The sequence below is a fragment of the Canis lupus genome, chromosome 6, assembly GCF_048164855.1.
Source record: "Canis lupus baileyi chromosome 6, mCanLup2.hap1, whole genome shotgun sequence".
Lineage (NCBI taxonomy): Eukaryota > Metazoa > Chordata > Mammalia > Carnivora > Canidae > Canis > Canis lupus.
In genome coordinates, this window is record NC_132843.1 from 59,196,609 (window position 1) to 59,214,339 (window position 17,731).

Consider the following 17,731-nt stretch of genomic DNA (forward strand, 5'->3'; position numbering starts at 1 on the left):
CATTGTGGGGGGCATATCCTCATTTTCCCCATCACTCTCAGGCATTAATGAAATATATGGCTTGTAATATGTAGTCCAGTCCTATATCAAGGCACTGCCCCCTCACTCATGTCAGCTAGAGACTCATATATGCCCAAGTGTCTGGAATACAGGAGGATGAAATGGTTTCTTCCCTCTTTCTCCACTCCTACCTTTGTTTTCCTTCTTGGCCTCTTTCCCACTAAGTCCTGTTTATGATCCTCTTGAGCTGGGCTCAGGAGATGAGCAATCAGAGACAACACTGGTGCAATTGCATGACAGCACTGGAGCCTTTTGTGTGTCTAAAGCCTTAACATAATAAGTTGCTTTTCTGGGCCCTTCCCACATCTCCCCACTTGCAGTTCCCTGATGCAAACCTGGTAACTTTGGAAATGTAGGCCATTATCACTGAACCTCTCTCTGCTCTGTTACTCCCATCATTTCACACAGCCCTTCATCTGTAGACTTTTTCAAGTGTGGATGCCTGAGTGCCCCAAGCTCCGGGGGATACAAATCAAGCTTCCCAACGGTTACATGAAGCCTTTCCCATAGTGGTTTGCAGTGGAGTGGAAAGCACCTCCGTGTCCTCACATGTCTTGGGGAACACACCATGAGTGAGTTACTACCAGCTTCTCCTATGTTGCCTGGAGTTGGATGATGGAACACGGGGGCAAAAACAGGTTTTGATTCACCTCTTTCTAAGTCCTGCATAAATGATGCTGTGCCTCATTTGAAAGTGCAGGAATACTCACCATCTATTATTCTCAACATTTGCATCTGAACAAAGAAATAGGAAAAGTATTATTTATATCCTGAGCTCCATAAAATAAAAACTCCCTTCCTAGCAAAAGACAATCAATCTCTGCTTCTCTGGATTCTACTCCCTTTTGACTTAATGGCAGCCTGCCTTTCTTTTCTGCACAATCTCCCTCTCCCTTGACTGAAATAGTCCTATCAGTAACAAACACATCATATAATCTCTCATCTTTAATAAATACCAGTAAGTTGCCTTCAACCCCACCAACTTCTCTAGTTATTGCAATATTTTTCTGCTCCTCTTCACAGTCAAAACTCCTAAAAGGGTTTTCTACACAAGCTGTCTCCATTCTCTGTGCCTCCAATTTACTCTTCACCCAACGTCTGACTTCCACCTCCATTACTCAACTGTAAAGTGCTCTTGTCAAAGTTAACAACCTCCATGTTGCTAAATGCAATAGACACTGTTCTGTTCTCTCCTCATCTTTCTGAGTGTTTCACCAGCCTGCAACCTGACAAAGTTCCTACTAGAAACACTTTCCTCTTTTGTCCCCAGGATACCACACTATCCTGGATTTCCTTTTATTTGCATCTGTCAAATTTCCTCCTAAGTCCCTCACCTTCTAATTGACTGAGATTGTCACACTTTCTGGGACCTTCTGGGATACATCCTCTTTATCAGTCTCTCCTGGGTGACATTCTCCATTCCCATTGCTCTACATACCATATGTATCTCCACAGATACAAAATTGCTATCTATCTCCAGTCTAGTCGCATCTCCTCTGGTCTTGCACATTCAGCTGATGTGCTGCAGCCATCTCACACTTAATAGGCTCAAATCGGAAGTAAATTTCCTTCTCAAAGCTGTTTCACTCAGTCTTCCCCCATGTTCTTAGAAAACAATGATGCACTTCCCTCCATTGCAAATACCAAAAAATCTAGGAAATATTCTTATTTCTCATCCTTCCCTGCCATGATACAACATAATCACTTATTTATTGGAGATCTGTCATGTATATAGCCCTGGCTACCCACATTCTATCCTTCTCCAGTTGCTACTGATTCTACCTCCAAAATATATTTCTAATGTGGCTATGTCTTTCCCTTTTCCCTATCATCACATTAGCTCAAGCTTCCATCAAGTCTGCTCAACCATCACGACTGTCTTCTAACTGGTGTTCTTGCTTTCATGTTGACTCCAAATACATATCCAATCCATTTTCCCTGGTGGCTCAGTTTCTGTTTTTCTTTTCAATGTCCAATGTGGTCCCCCCCCCCCTTTAGCCCCAGCTCTGAGCCATGTACATCTTTCAGGCCTATGAACTGGCTGATTTCTTTCCTGCCTCAGGATCTTTGCACTTGCCATCTTCTTTACAAGTCCTGTTCTTTCTCATCCTTCGTGCCTCAACATAAGGTCATCTCTTTAGAGATGCTGCCTCTAAGAAGCTTCTATAATGTTCCCTCTATCTCAGTACTCTAATGGATTTTTTCCTTATATATCTCACAATAATTTGTAATCATTTGCTTACTATTTAATGTTTATGACTCCAACTGGATGGTAAATTCCATGAGAAAAGAAAACCTATCTGGCTTGCTCACAGTTGCATCTTCACGTACTACAGGGTTTGATGGACAGAAAGCATAGCAAGAAAGATGAGTTACATGAATGAATGGATAGGTATAAGCACATCTCACAAAGAGATAGCTCACTCTAGTTGGCTTTCCAATTGCAATGCGTTTGACATCACAACACGGGAGAAACAGAAATATGTAAGAATATTGGAATGATTCATTCATTCCACAAATATTTAATGAGTGTTAATTTACTACGTACCTAGCACTGTTGTCCTCACTGGGGATACAGTAGCTAACAAGATTCAAGTCTCTATCCTCATGGAGCTTTTGTCTTCATGATGGAAATAAATTACAATATATTTAACAAATAAAGATATATTATGACAAGATCTATGTTAAGATGAAAAGTAGATCAGGCAACAGGATAGAGAATGGGAGAAGGGGTCTCTATTAGAGCAGGTAGCTGGTAATGAAGAACTTTTTGAAGATGTGACATGTGACCCAAGGTGCAAAGAGAGTATTTCTGATGAGGGAGCAGTAAGTGTAAAGACCCTAAAACAGGAAGGAGTTTGAGAGCTTGAACAGAGGACTGAAGACTGTAAGAGTGGGGTGATACAAGAAGGAGAAGATGGGATTGGAGAGGTGGTCAGGGGCTTGATCACAGGAGATCATAGAGGACATGGTAACAGATTGAAATTTTATTCTAAGTGTAAGAGGAAACTTTGTAGGGTTTAAAGCAGGAGAGCGATATGATCTCATTGACATTGTAGACATACTCTCTGACAGCTCTATGGGAACTGACCAGAGGTAACAGTGGATATAGGAAGGCCTATTAGGAGGCCACTGTAGTAGCAGAGATGAGAGATGAACTGTGGACATAGAGAAAAATGTACAAATTGATAGCCTTTGAGATAGAATCAAGACAATTTGTTGGTGGATAGGCTGCGGGTGTGAAGAAAAGTTCAGGCAAGGAGCTAAGTTCAGGCCTGAGACTGGGGGTGAATGTAGGTGCTGTTTTCTATGAAGGCAAAGCCTGGGCAGAGCAGTTTGGAGGATGGTGAAAAGAGACCTCTATTTTAGCCATGTTATGTTTGAACTGTAATGAAAACTGACATAGCCAGTTTGATAATGCACAACTCTTAGGTTCATTGTGGTATACAACTACAGCCACAGAAAAAGTCGAAAATGGGTGAATCAGTTACTGCCCCTACAACCTCATTACCAAGTTATAATGAAAGCAAGTCTCAGATCAGATTTTACCACATATGCAGACATAATGTCATTAACAAGTAGGCACAAAGCAATTTATACACCTGCTCTATAAGCCTGATGTAGTCCCAACACACTGGCCTTCCAGTGCTCCAAACACCGCACTGCATAAGAAGTCTATTCAGCAGAAGATCATATTCCAAGGCAGGGTCAGACATCCAGAAATCCATTGTTCTAATGGCTAGAAACAGAACTGTTTAAGAATCAAGTTTCAGGTACTATCCTTAAATGTATAGCCCATTAGCCTTGCTAGATTCTTATACCCTGTTTTTATGCAGATAGGGAATGTCCCTAAAATATTTTAGCCAATTCCCATATCTTGATTACCTCTAATTTGACCTATGAAAGCCCATTTCTAACATCCATTATGCTGATTAACAAGCCACTAATTTCACAAATGAAAACTCATTTTTGACTTCAGCATGCTAATTAGCAAAATGTCTGGTGTTGATCAGAGTTAAAGATAGCTGAAGTGCTTGTAGTAGCTGCCTCTGGAGAATGGCCTTTCTGCAATGAAGCCAGCTGTGGTGCAAATTCCTGATTAGAACAACTATCTGTAGCTTGAAGTAACTAATACACACTTTTGGAGCACACTGTCTTTATTACAATATTACAAAGCAGATGATAAACAATATCACCAGTTGCCCAGTAGATATCCACATGGAGGTATCTTGCAGGTAGTTGAATAAACAAACACAATGCCCAGAACCAAAGGATCGCATTTTTGAGTCCTCGGCATATGATTGGCATTTAAAGCCATGAACTAGATTAGCTTGTTCACGGAGTGAGTAGATATGAGAAGGAAAGAGTTTCAAGGGCTGAGATTTGGAATACTCCAACTTCTAGGGACCACTTAAAGGAACAGGATTTCACCGAGGATATCAAGAAATGCCAGTGATATAGGCAGATGACCAGAAATGTATACTGACCAGCAAGTGACAAGGGTTTCAAAAAGGAGGAATGACCAAATGTGTCAAAGGTTTTGAGGGGCTAAGTAATGAAGATTGAAAACTGACCACTGATGGTTGCCGTCTTGGTAAGAGTAGTTCCCACACTCTGGTGAAGATGGAAATCTGGGTAGGCAGATTAAAGAGAGAATGTGAGGCGAGGAAGGAAAAAGAGAGTTTGAACAGCTTTTTGGAGTTGTTTTCCTAAAGAAGGAGAAGGAGAAATGGAGCAGCACTTGCAGAGTGCAAGAGGTCTACGGGGTCTTAGTTGAGGTGGTTGTTTTTTACTACACGAGACCCTGCGCATGGCAGTGTATCCTGGCAGGAAGGAGCCATTATGGAAGAGAAATTCATGAAGGAGCACTCCCCCGCCTGATGCTATGCCATGGATGGGACGCTGTTCCCACCCAGCACTTCTACCCACATTAATAAATTCTCTGTGACTAAGCTAAATTTCCATCTGAGAGAAGAGTTGTGGGAAGTGATTAGTGATTTATTGAGGTGGAAAAATTTTGCTCCAGAAGATTTAGAATTCTAAAATAATAGACCACCCAGGAAGACATACTCCAATGTTTATACTTCTAGACCATGGGCCAGGAGTAGATTAGAGACCACCTTTGTTAACTGTTGTTAGTGGTTGTGCCTGAGAAATATTCTAATTGGCCCCATCTCCAAGCCCCAGACACCTCCTGACTACCTCTTAGAGGAGCCTCAGCAACTGCAGAGACAGCCCCTGGTAACATCAGCAATCTGCAGGTGTCAAGTGAAAGTGAAGAGAAGAAACATCCAAGCATGAACCAAAGAGGAATGCCATGCTCCACTGGGTGGGTGCTGAGGCTCTCTTCCTGAGATCATAAGTCTCAGATTATTAACTTAGAAGCCTCTATGCAAAGGATAAAAACACTGCAGACCCAGATAAACCCTGGAGTAAGGAAGCTGAATGCAACTTGGATTTCTGGCCCCTGGCCCTCTGGCGGAGGGTTGGAAGTGCACTCTACTAGCCTCACTCGCCCATAGGGATTTATTCCCATGTAGCAGTGACCCTGACGAGGGGCTTCAGAAGCTAATGTGACTTCCCAAAGACCCCCTCTACCTCCCTAGCTCTGCATCCATGTCCAGTTTGATTTAGCCAGAAACTCGGCACCTCTCACCTAAAACTTTGTAGCTGTCTTCATCCTACTAGCCTCTCCACTCCCTACACTCTAGTTTATGGAGCTAATCATCCCAAGAGAAATTTTATCCACATTCCCTACTGTATAATAAAAATCTGTCTGCAGATGAAAAACAAATGCTCTACAAGGGATGCAAGACCCTTCCTAGTTTGCCCTGACTTTTTTAAAACCCTCTTTGCCTCTTCCAGTTTTCTGCTGTAAAATTACCACTCCAGGTCCTTGGTGCAAGAACAAAGATACAAGCTGACTCCTTTGCTGGAAATGCATTTTGACCTTTTTCTGGTGAGCTCTTATTCATCCATCAATACCAGCTTAAATGTCATTTCCTCTCTGAATCCTACAGCTGTGGACCTTGTTAGCTACCCATCCAGCATCCAGTCTCTTCTTCCTTTATATCACTTCCCATACCACACATATTACTCAAGAGAAGTTTATTTCAAGGAAAAGGTCTTTTTTTTTGGTGAAGCCCATCATAAGAATCTCCTTCCTTTACAATGTCTCAGGTGGTTGTTATTGTCCTAGGAGTGGGCACACGACCTGAAGTGACTGAAGGGAAGAAATTTTCTTCCACAGTCTGAACAGAGGTTTCTGTGTCTTCTCTCAGCCACAAACTAGGAAGCTGCTGGCCATCATCTTGCAGTCATTAGGGAACCTGAGATCAAATTCAGCCCACAGAAGAGGCAGAGCTGAGAGGAGCAGAACAATGGAGCTGGTGCCCTGGCCACACTGTAACTTTTACCACCATGACTTGGACATTGTGTTTTGTGATATAATAAATTCTGTATTGAGTTTGCTGGTACTTGCAGCCTACACTTCCTACTTCATGCATCTACTCTGACTTGCCTAGAGATTTTGCATTCCTTGATGCTCCCCTCCCATAGGACTTTGTCACAGCACATTCACATTTCTCTCTCCACGGACTGTAACTTCATTGATATCTGTATCTCTTTAGTGTCTTAAACAGGTCCCAGCATATCATAGGTTGCTAGATGTATAAGCTATGAACAAATGAATGAATGAATCCCTCGGCAATTCCAAAAGCCAATCCACTGAGTCACAAGTTAAGAAGAAGGTAACAAGAAACAAGGAGGGGAAAGAGCCTTTTCAAAGAGAATAGTGTAATAACTAAAGAGTTGTCAGTGTTTGGGATTGATTAGTGCTTTTACATTCAGTTTCCTATTGTGTCCCTACTTGCAAAAGGGACAGGAAATTAGTAAAATTATGGCAGGGAATCTACTTAAGAGCTTACAAAGAGTACAGATTTCTTGTAGGTTCAAATCCTGTCTTCCGTACTTACCAGCAATTGACCTTGAGCAACCTCTCCGAGCTTCAGTTTCTTCTCTATAATACCAGTATGATAATTTCTCACAGGGTTTCTTGAGGCTTAAATAAGATTAAAATAAAAAGAACCCATCACAGTATCTGGGCTAGAATAAATACCCACAATCATCCAGGGAAGTGTGGGAGTTGGGAAGGTTATTATATGTTTGTTTGTTTGTTTGTTTGTTTGTTTTAATTGAGAAAGGTTTCCTCAACAGAGAATCCTGCAACTCTCATTCTCTTATAGCTAAGATTCTCAGTGTCTGTCTCCACTTGCATCTGAGCTTAGCCTAGATAGGACTGTGGAAATGAGGGCGGGACATCCCTTATGTTGTGACGGGAGCCCTGTAGTTTGCTAGTTAAATTGGAACAGAAGAAGTAGGAAGAAGCTCAAGTCAGAAGTGCAGGCTGGAAAGGGCTGTGTGCTGGGCCCCTCCTCTGGCTGGGGCAGCTGTTTTCCTGCCTTACATTCAGTGGTGGGGGTGTTATCACTGCCATCTTAAGGAGAAGAGCTCCTAGGCTTAGGGCCATTAAGAACGTCCCCAAAGTCACCTGGTTAGTCAGGGGCGGGGTTTCTAACCCATGTCCATTGGGTTTGAGACTAAGAAGGAGGCCAGGGAGCCTGAGAATCAGAGATTCTGGGGTCCGAGCGTACCAAGTACAATAGCAGGGAGTTGAGGCGACACAGTGTTTATTTGCATTTTTTCCCCTTTGTCCTGAGAGAGAATGGTCTATTAGTAATTTAATTCCTTCCCTGCAGTCCTTGCAACATAATTCTCTGACAGTGTGCATTCAGGCCAGTCCACAGGGGGACGAGAAAAAAATGAAGTAGGACTCTCAGAAATCATGTTCCTTACATGAAAATAGATCAGCAGTGGGAGGGGGTGATCTGAAAATAGCCTGAGGGAGTGAGAGACAAAACATGTGAAACAGCTAGAGGGAGGCTGAGACAACTGTGATGTGCGGAAGAAAGGGCAGGATGCAGGGAGTGAGAGAGGAGCTGAAGAAGGGAAGAGACAGGGATGGTTCTTTTCAGGATGCTGCTCCACCATCCATTCATCCCCTCAGGCAAAATTATTCCTAAAAAGACAGGGTGTTTTAAATTGTGTCAACTTAGTTAAAGTACCACTTCCTTAGTGGTCTACCTGCCCTTCCAGGAACAACTGAAAGAAATAAATAAGGAGAACGATGGATAGATACATAACATTTCCCCTAGATTTGAAATTTACACGTTTATTATGTAAAATCTGGAAAGTGCAGAAAAGCATAGTGAGCAAAATCACCTATCCACCTCAAATATAATAATTATTAGCATTTCATATGTTGATTTCAGGCTTTGTCTATCTGTGTCTTGAGATAAGTCCACGATGTTGCAGCGTAACAAAAAGAAACTTAAGAATCTCCAAGTTCCTCAACAGAGACACACGCTCCTGAACCTTCTGAAGTCTCCAGAGCTACCTGTGTTCTAGTAGATATCAGATCCCTAGCTTCTTGAAGATTGTGAGCCTTCAATTATGCCCTGTCTCTTCTGCATCATAAAATGGATTTTAAAATAGTAGTTAAAGCCACACATTGCTCTATCACCTCATTTCTCATCTTTACCTCCTGAAAGAATTGTCTTTCCTGGCTGATGCCACTCCCATCTCTAATCCATTACTATTTTAAGATGTTTGTATATATAATTTTCTATTTGTTATTAATTCCTATCTTATTTATTACTTAATTACATGTATTGGTAAATTACATATATAATTAATAATTGCTTGTTTTGAAACCTTGCTTCATTTTCCAAATCCCTCACAGCTTCAGCCCCCAGGGAACATTATCGGTAGCTCTTCTCTCCGGGATCATTCTCCAGCTTCCCCAGAAAGGACTACCAGTTTCTTCTCCAGACCTGCTGGAGTTCTGGGGGATAAATGAGGAAAGGAGGCTGGTGCTCTACTTTTCAAAATGCAGGCTTGTACTTATTCCGCTGGTTTTAGCAATCATCTCCCCACCTCTGCTGTTCATGGATAGGAGAGAAATCCAGGATTCTAGTTGCTTTTCACAGGACCTGAATGCAGCAGTTTCATTTCCAGCCCATCCTCCCTGCCCTGCTATGGTCCTGTATAAATAGACCTAATTCTTCATCCCTCCCTTCATCCATGCCCTTTGGCATGTGACTGCAGCTCCTTTCTCTTAAGACCCAGAGCCTATTCCCACCCCTGGAATTTAGCCTTGATTATGTGACTTGCTTTGGCCAATACAATGAGGTGTGAACAACACAGTGTGCCAACTCTGAGTCTGGTCCTAAAGAGGTCTAGAAATTTTCACTGGTGCTCCCATGTCTCTGTCCTATGAGAAAGGCACAGTCATCCTAGTATACTGGCCTTGAGGAGGGGATAAGGGACTTCTGGAGCAGAGCTGCCCCTGCTGGGGTGCCCTCACCAAACTCAGCCTGAGAAAAGCCCCAGCTGACCCACAAACACAGGAGGGCGCCTGTTAATCTTCAAAGGTGGGAAAAACAAAAGGTTACTGTATGCCCCTGGGATTTTATGATTGCCACACTTTACTATTATGACTATAGCTAGTCAATGCCCCTGTCCCTCTGACACATAAGGTTTTCCAGAGGCTGGGGGAGGGTGGGATATCACCTATTTTCTCTGTCATCTTCTTTCCAAAGTTACCACTTCTCCATCGATTCATGCAATGTTCATGTTCAAAATTTTAACATCTCTCTTTCAGTGTCTTTCACTCTCTCATTTTCTTTGTCTTTCTTAACCTGTTTTACTCCTTTATTGTCATTTTAGAGGATCATTCCAGGGTTAGGGGAAATAAGAGATAAATATGTATGCTTAATCAGAAGTCCCTCTTTCTGGGCAGCCTGGGTGGCTCAGCGGTTTAGTGTAGCCTTCAGCCCAGGGCCTGATCCTGGAGACCCAGGATCGAGTCCCCTCTGCCTCTCTCTCTCTCTCTCTTTGTGTGTCTCTCATGAATAAATAAATAAAATCTTTGAAATAAAAAAAATTTTAAAAAGAAGTCCCTCTTTCCTAAACACTTTGCTTTTTTGGTACGGCAGAGGCAATGTGATAGTTCACTGAACAATTTTCATCTTTCTCCTGGGTACAGCCCACCCAGCTACTTGCATCTAAGTTCTGGCCAACAGAATGTGAGCACAAATGACTTATGCTGCCTTCATGACTCTCTCCTTTCCTTGCTATCTGATACACAGTATATTGGTAGCAATTATTGTTTAGTCTTTAGATTACAGAATATCAAAGGGAATTTTGGCTATGTTGGGAAAGGAATGACTATCCTCCATACATGGACACATGAGATTTCATATGTCCCTTTTTGGGAGGAGAGGAAGAGTAACTTTTTATTTGTGCAATACATAAATGCATGCTGGTAGGTGGGTGCGTGACTGATATTGTTGTTTAGAAGCTAAATATGGAAAGAAAGATGTATTTGGACCCTAAGATTCCAAAAGGATGGACTGTACGAAGTGTTATTTATTAAACTTTGTACCTCTGCAGCCATTCTCAGTTCTTTGCTCTATTTAAGGATATAAAGCCTAACATAACATTTTTCAGACTTACTTAAAAGTTTCTAATTAGATTCTGCTAATTAGGGGCACTGCTCTGACTACCCAGATTCCCTCCAGACTACTTGCTGTACTAAGGAGTGGGCAGACACAATAGAGTCTTTCTCTTGACTGGTTATTCGTAGTCCAGCTGATCAAGTGACTCAAGAGAACCCACATTACTTTTATCTTCCCCCATGTGTTAAGGTACATCTGGACCCAGAGACCTCACCATGCGCTTCCCATGTACACTGTGCAGCTTTATTCATCTTGAGTGCAAAGTATGCTTTCTTTTTTTGTATATTTTTTATTGGGGTTCGATTTGCCAACATATCGCATAATACCCAGTGCTCATCCCGTCAAGTGCCTGTCACACAGTCACCCCAACCCCCCGCCCACCTCCCTTTCCACCACTCTTTGTTCATTTCCCAGAGTTAGGAGTCTCTCATGTTCTATCACCCTCTGATTTTTCCCACTCATTTTCTCTCCTTTCCCCTTTATTCCCTTTCACTATTTTTTATATTCCCCAAATGAATCAGACCATATAATGTTTGTCTTCTCCGACTGACTTACTTCACTCAGCAAAATACCCTCTAGTTCCATCCACGTTAAAGCAAATGGTGGGTGTATGTCATTTCTAATGGCTGCATAATATTCCATTGAAAATGTATGCTTTCAACAATCACAGCATAATGGTGTTGGAGAAGCATGGAGGTGAGGAGATGATTCCAAGGCCCCTGCCAAGATGACTGGCCCCAAGTATGGGACAAACAATAAGGATACTTCCAGAAGAAGAAGTCCCTCACCTATTCAACTGACCATTACTAATCATCTTCCAGTGTCTCCTAAAGTGATATTGGTGACTAGTCTCACAGCTTTCAGGACTGAAATGGTACAGGTTTCTGACAGTGGGCTGTAGTACATAAACACCATGTTTGGAGTTAGAAAGCAGATTGAGAGCATTTTCTGTAGGACTCCAGCAAAGATCCATGGAAAATGGCTGTAAACCAGGTTTCAATCAGTCAAGGTTGAGATCTCAGTTAACGTGTCCATATCAGATGAGGCTAGTGCTTTATCAACCATAAACTGAACTAGCAGAATCAGACTAGAGCAAAGTTCCACCATTCACACATTACTGAATAAAGGCCACTGATTGTGTCAGGCGACAGGTCAATTCTTTCTCAGCCAGATAATTTAAAAGTCCCAAAGCCCAAGTGCTGGAGTCCAGTATTTACCCTGCTAAATTTCTGGTCTTGCCCTAGAATGTAACACACAACGAACTTGAATATCTGCTACAGTGCCTGCATCCAAGAGTATCTTCTCCCCCAAGGTCTGACGCTCTGACAAGCCTAGTGTGGTTGCTGGCTAACTGCTTGCCCTATTTTTTAGTGGTACTCAGTATTTAATTCTGGTCTTTTTCTCTCTCCACACTCTCTTCCTGCCTCCCAATGACATCATCCATTTTCATGGTTTCAAACTTCATCTATAGGCTGATGTTCCTCAACTATATGCTGTACTTGACAAACCTTAAACTTCTCTAACCTCAGCAATTGCATCGCCAAACCCTCAGATGGATATCTCCATCTGAATACCTCACAAACATCTCAGATTTGACATGTCTCAAGCTAGAACACTTGATCTCTTTTTCTATTGATACTACCCTTTTATATGCCATTCTTCTACCTGTGACATGGATATCATCATCTTTCACCTGGAACACAAATTCCATTTTTGGCCTCTACTACACCATTCTTATAGCAGACAAAGTGAACCTTAAAAAATGTAAGCTAGATTTGTATTTTCATGATGATTTCTTTTTTAAAAATTTTTATTTAAACTCAATTAGCCAACATATTACATCATTAGTTTCAGATGTTTTCAATAATTCATCAGTTGCATATAACACCCAGTGCTCATCGCATCATGCGTCCTCCTTAATGCCCTTCACCCAGTTATCCCATCCCCCCACCAACCTCCCCTCCAGGGACTTCAGTTTATTTCCTTATAGTTAAGAGTCTCTCATGGTTTATCTCCCTCTCCGATTTTTTAAATGATGACTTCTCATGTAAGTATTAAAAAATTCACTAGTCATTTGGAGAATGTTTTCAACTAACTTCTTAAAAAAGAATTAGTGGGTAGTATATTTACTAGTGAATATGAAAATGTTTTGAATAACTGTTTGGTTAGATATAAAATCTGGGCTAATAATCTTTCTTCTCATGCCTACCAAAATTCCAGGTATTGCTCCATTGTCTGCTAGCATTTATTACTGAAGAAAATAAGTTGTCACCAGTCTAATAATAATGCTTCTGTAGTTAAGCTCCTCATTTGTTTCATTCCTTTTGTCAGAGGTACTCATAAGACTCTCTTTCCTCTTTATAATTCAAAAATTGTGCCTGACTGTATCTAGATGTTGGAATCATTTTATTAATTTTACCTAAAAAGTGAGCAATTTTAGTCATTCCAATGTGAGATCTCTTCTAAATTCAAGAAACATTTCCAATAATATCTTTCCTAATTTGATCTTGTTCCAATGGTTTGGTTCTAAAAGAAGCATTTTTAATTATCTGGTAAAGCTGCTGCTATCTATCTTCTATATTCATAATCTTCTTTCTCCTTTCCTCCATCCATAGGGTGGATCCAAAAATCCATAGGGAGATTTTTATTTAGATAGAAGAGCAAAGGATGAGGAAAGAAAAGGGAGAATATAGGTATCTCCTCTGAGCAGACCAATTAAATAAACGTACTGCCTCAGGGAGGACCCAGCCTTGAAGGTGAACAGAAGGTACCTTTGATTGGACATAACCTCATATCAGAGAACACAGCTTTGGGAATGGAGAAAGGGCAGGATTCCAGCTCATACTTGCACCCTGGGACCTGTATTGTGCACAACATGTGTGCACATACCTGGCAGCTCTGGTTCTAGTTTCTCCTAAGGCGTGAGCTATCACGTCATGATTTAGTTGTATGAGAAAATAAGCCTTTTGTTTGTTTGTTTGTTTGTTTTAAATAATTCTATCGCTCATAACTAAATGAAATTGGTAATTCTGTACACATGATATAATCATTCCTTCAAAAGCTAGTAAATAAGGTACAGAGAGTACTGGAGTCAGTGATTGGCTGAGGCAGAACAGGAAGTCTGAGAATAGCTGCTGTGGATACAGCCTTAGGTAGCCTTACTAATGGGCACAGAACATGTTAAGTAGTAGTCTGTGAGCTGAAGTTACACATATCTGCCAAAGAACTGGCTATCAGGACAATGAGTTCCTGAGATACCATCTCACAGTACCTTAGGGTTGGGAATGAAGGTCATTTTCTTGGTTATAGGGACCAACTTAATAAGATAGAGTGTATTTATATCATCTTGAACATTCAGAAGAGAAAGGAGTTAGAAACAGATCTTCCAGTTCACAATGGAGGCCTTTTCTGGTTACTACTTAGGCCCAGGGAATCAGTCTAGTCTCTGGGCTCCTGCCTTTCCCCAGTATAGTTGGGGGGGGGGGTGGTAACCATTGTGCAACAATACAGTCTGACCCTTTCTGTCAACAGTTGGAAGGAAGGAAGGAAGGAAGGAAGGAAGGAAGGAAGGAAGGAAGGAGAGAAGGAAAAGAAAGAAGGAAGGAAGGAATGAAGGAAGGAAAGGTTGAAGGAAGGAAGAAAAGGTGGAAGGCAGGCTGGCAGGCAGATACTTACAATAAGGTTAAAATATCGCTATTAGATTAAATACAATTCCTCTTAGAGATAGCTGTATCTTATAAATAAGGTGGAGGGGAGTATCAAGCTACTGGAGCTAAGCTAAAAATACAAACTCCTTGAAGGAACTAAATTTAATTAGTTTTTGTATCCCTTGTGCTTAGTAAGGTACATAGCATAGAGTTGGTTTCCTGAGTGGGAAAATCCTTGTTGAATGCACCAGCATGAGCTGTGGAATAACTATGGCAGTGCCTACACAATACTCTTAAAACCATGCCTCTTCAGTGAAGCTACCCATGCCCATTCCTCAGAGGCATTTGATTTGTCTCTTGTGTTCTCAACATACTGCACACATCTCCATTAGCACTTATATCTACTGCAATATTTTCCTTCATGTATGTCTGCATTAGTTTATGAACTTTTATCTTTGTATACATAGCACCTGTCCACTAGAAGAGCTTATTAATTAAGAGGTTATTAATAAATTAACCAACAAATGAAAGAAGGTAGAGAACAAAGGTGGATAGGCAGACAACCTACTAGTCTGCCTATATAATACATATAAAGAGACAGCAGAACTCCTGTCACTCTGAGAGTTGAGATGTAGAGTTTGGGCTGTGGTGGCTTATTCTGAGCACCCTTCTCACAAGTCCGTTAAAATGAAGAAATGAAAGCAATCTATTCTCTTGGGCAGCTCTGACAATTAGCTTTTGCTGTGTAAAATTTTTTGCTACTCCCAATATTAACAGCTTAAAATATCCAAGCAACCATTTATCTAGCTATCCAGTTTATAAGTTGACGGATCTAGATTGGGCTTAGTAGAGATGTTTAGCTAGTCTTAGCTTGGCTCCCTTATATGCTTGTGGCCAGGTAGAGGTCAGCTGACATAGGCTAGGTAAGGCTGAGAATGTCTACTCCACATGTCTTTAACCATCATCCTAGAACTAGAAGGATAATCCAGCCCTGTTCACCTCACGGAGATGGCAAACGTAGAAGCGCAAGCCCAATTATGCAAGCATTTTTGAGGCTCTGCTTGAGTTACATCTGCTATCTCATTGACCAAAAGGATGAAGAACTGGGGCCATTAATGTAATCTACCTAATTGCATTAATCCAATTGACTAATCTAATGAAAAGGCTCTTCATCTCTGTGAGAGCAAATAATTATTTTAAAAGCACATCACAGACATACCATTGTTTGGCACCGACATAAATACTTCTGGGCAAAAAAATTCCAAAGCTTTCCTAGAAAGTCAAATCACCGATCACAAAGTTAAATCTCTCTATATAAAGCCAGAGGTGCTAATACATTGGTCAATAACTTGATAGGTCTAAGATTTTGCTCTATTTGCATGCTAACATATTAGCCTGCCATAGTTTCATGGATACTGGCAGAAGACATGGAACTGCCAGGTCAAAAACAAAAGACATTTTATTACTCACAGCAAGAGCAGCAACTAGAGCATCATCATTTTTGCATCAGTTCCCTGAGGCCAATTGCCATAAAGCAATGCTTAGAGGTAAAGTGACACCTGTGTATTCAGTGTGTTGCATTACTAGAAAGGAAAATTGAATTTTAAAAAATCCAAATATTATATAATAGCTAGGAAGCATGCCTTCCTTGGCTATGGAAAGAGACACTATGTCCATCTTGTAGGCTTTGGCTACAACATTACTGAAAAAAATAATTAGAAATAAGGGCGCCTGGGTGGCTCTGTCAGTTAGGCATCTGACTCTTGATTTCCTCCCAGGTCATGATCTCAGGATTGTGAGATCAAGTCCCGTGCCATGCTTTGCACTGGGTGTGCTGCAGCCTGCTTAAGATTCTGTCTCTCTCTCTCTTCCCCTCCCCACCCTTTCTCTTAAAAAAAAAAAAAGAATGAATGAAAGAAAGAAAGAAAGAAAGAAAAGAAAAGAAAAAAAAAGAAAAGAAAAGAAGAAAAAGAAAAAGAGATAGTTAGAAACAAAGGCAGTTAGTTCACAACATGTATGAAAATGCAAGAGATTTACGGAGAACTGTATCCTGATAACATAAAATATAATTTTGGCCCCTCTGTTTTAAGGCCTCGGCCAGAGCCAGGATTCATGTAGGGACTGAATTTCTGTTTTTGGTGTGTATACTAGCTGCAGACCCAGGATCACATGCACAGACACAACAGAATGGGGCCAATATCAGTGAACCACTATCCTGCAGTCTACCTTTACTAACTCTGTTTGAGTCCATGCTTTGCTATAAATGGGCTGGATTGCTGAAAGCAAAGGCTTATATCTGAGTCTCAGTTACCCCACCTATAAAATAAAGGGTAGATCCTCTGCCCTGGGCTATAGTACTCTTTCCTGGCAGCTTTAGGTGTTACCTGGCGAGCCTCTCTGGAGAACAGCCCTCAAAAGCCACCAAGATGGCAAGTCACACCCACCCCTACTCTGGAGGTGCAGACAGCAATGGAAGTGAGAGCAGCAAACAAACAAACAAAAAACCCCCCAGCACCTTTCCTTCAAAGTAGAATAACTCCACTGTGCAATACATATTCCAGAGCTCCTGTGAAATCCAGCTGAGAGGTCAAATGCTTGCGTAGCTCTTTCCCCTGCCCTATCTTACTTCCCTCATTCCCTTTCTCCTGAGAGCATTCCCTCTATAAATCATGAGGAAATGATTTACTCAAATCCCTGACTTGGGCTCTGCTTTTAGGAAACCTAATCCAAGACAGAGAATAATACCTGGCCCAGAGGGCTGTGATAAAAGATACAGTTCAGAAGTAAAAGAGTTGTAGCAGTTTTCCTACCATTTCTGACTCTGGCTCTCAGAATTACTTTGCACCCTGTCCTGGTTTATGAAGTGATCTTCCCACTTAAGCTCACCTTTCTTGGTTCACCAGGGTCAAAGGTGTTCCAGACCCCTAACTTCCATTTAGATGGTCATAGTCTACGACAGGCTACATCATACTTTGTGGCAACCTACAGCAGCAAAATTCTGGGTCATTCAGAGAAGTTGGAGAGCCTCCAAACAAAGCCATGTGACCTGCAGTGATGTGTATGTATGAGAGAGTGAGAGCGAGAGTGAGAGCTAGCGAGAAAGAATGTGAAACATTCTCTGCCATAGTAGTGCATATAACCATAGTATAGTTAACATAAAGTCAAAAATAATATGCCAGGCTGAGCCTGGGAGTGATGTCAGGAAAGACAGTTATTCATTGGGACTATCTTAGCTTTCAGGTCACTGCACTTAACCTGTTGCAACTATAACTTACACAAAAATCTATGCAGACATGTACCAATCATGCCTTTGGCAATGCCAATGCCCAGAAAGCCACCTGACATCTTCACTGGTACTGATGCCATCATTAATGCCAAGCTTCTAGATAAATCATCTTCCTCTTTGGTTGTAGAGAGTTAGCCATTTCTTAACCTAGGCAGTAAACT

At 41.4% G+C, this 17,731-nt stretch overlaps 1 long non-coding RNA gene across 2 annotated transcripts in view; it reads right to left on the minus strand.

Moving 5' to 3' along the window:
- The window catches only part of LOC140634743 (uncharacterized), a 53,824-nt gene that overhangs the window by 10,914 nt on the left and 25,179 nt on the right, over positions 1–17,731 (minus strand). The window contains exons 6-7 of one of the 2 annotated variants that reach the window (XR_012032126.1): positions 7,035–7,120; positions 5,668–6,389 (exon numbers count right to left, since the gene is read on the minus strand). The exons of the other annotated variant lie outside the window; for it this stretch is intronic. This is a non-coding gene — a long non-coding RNA (uncharacterized lncRNA). Of the gene's footprint in view, positions 1–5,667; positions 6,390–7,034; positions 7,121–17,731 lie in introns of those variants that run through there. 2 annotated transcript variants of the gene reach the window in all.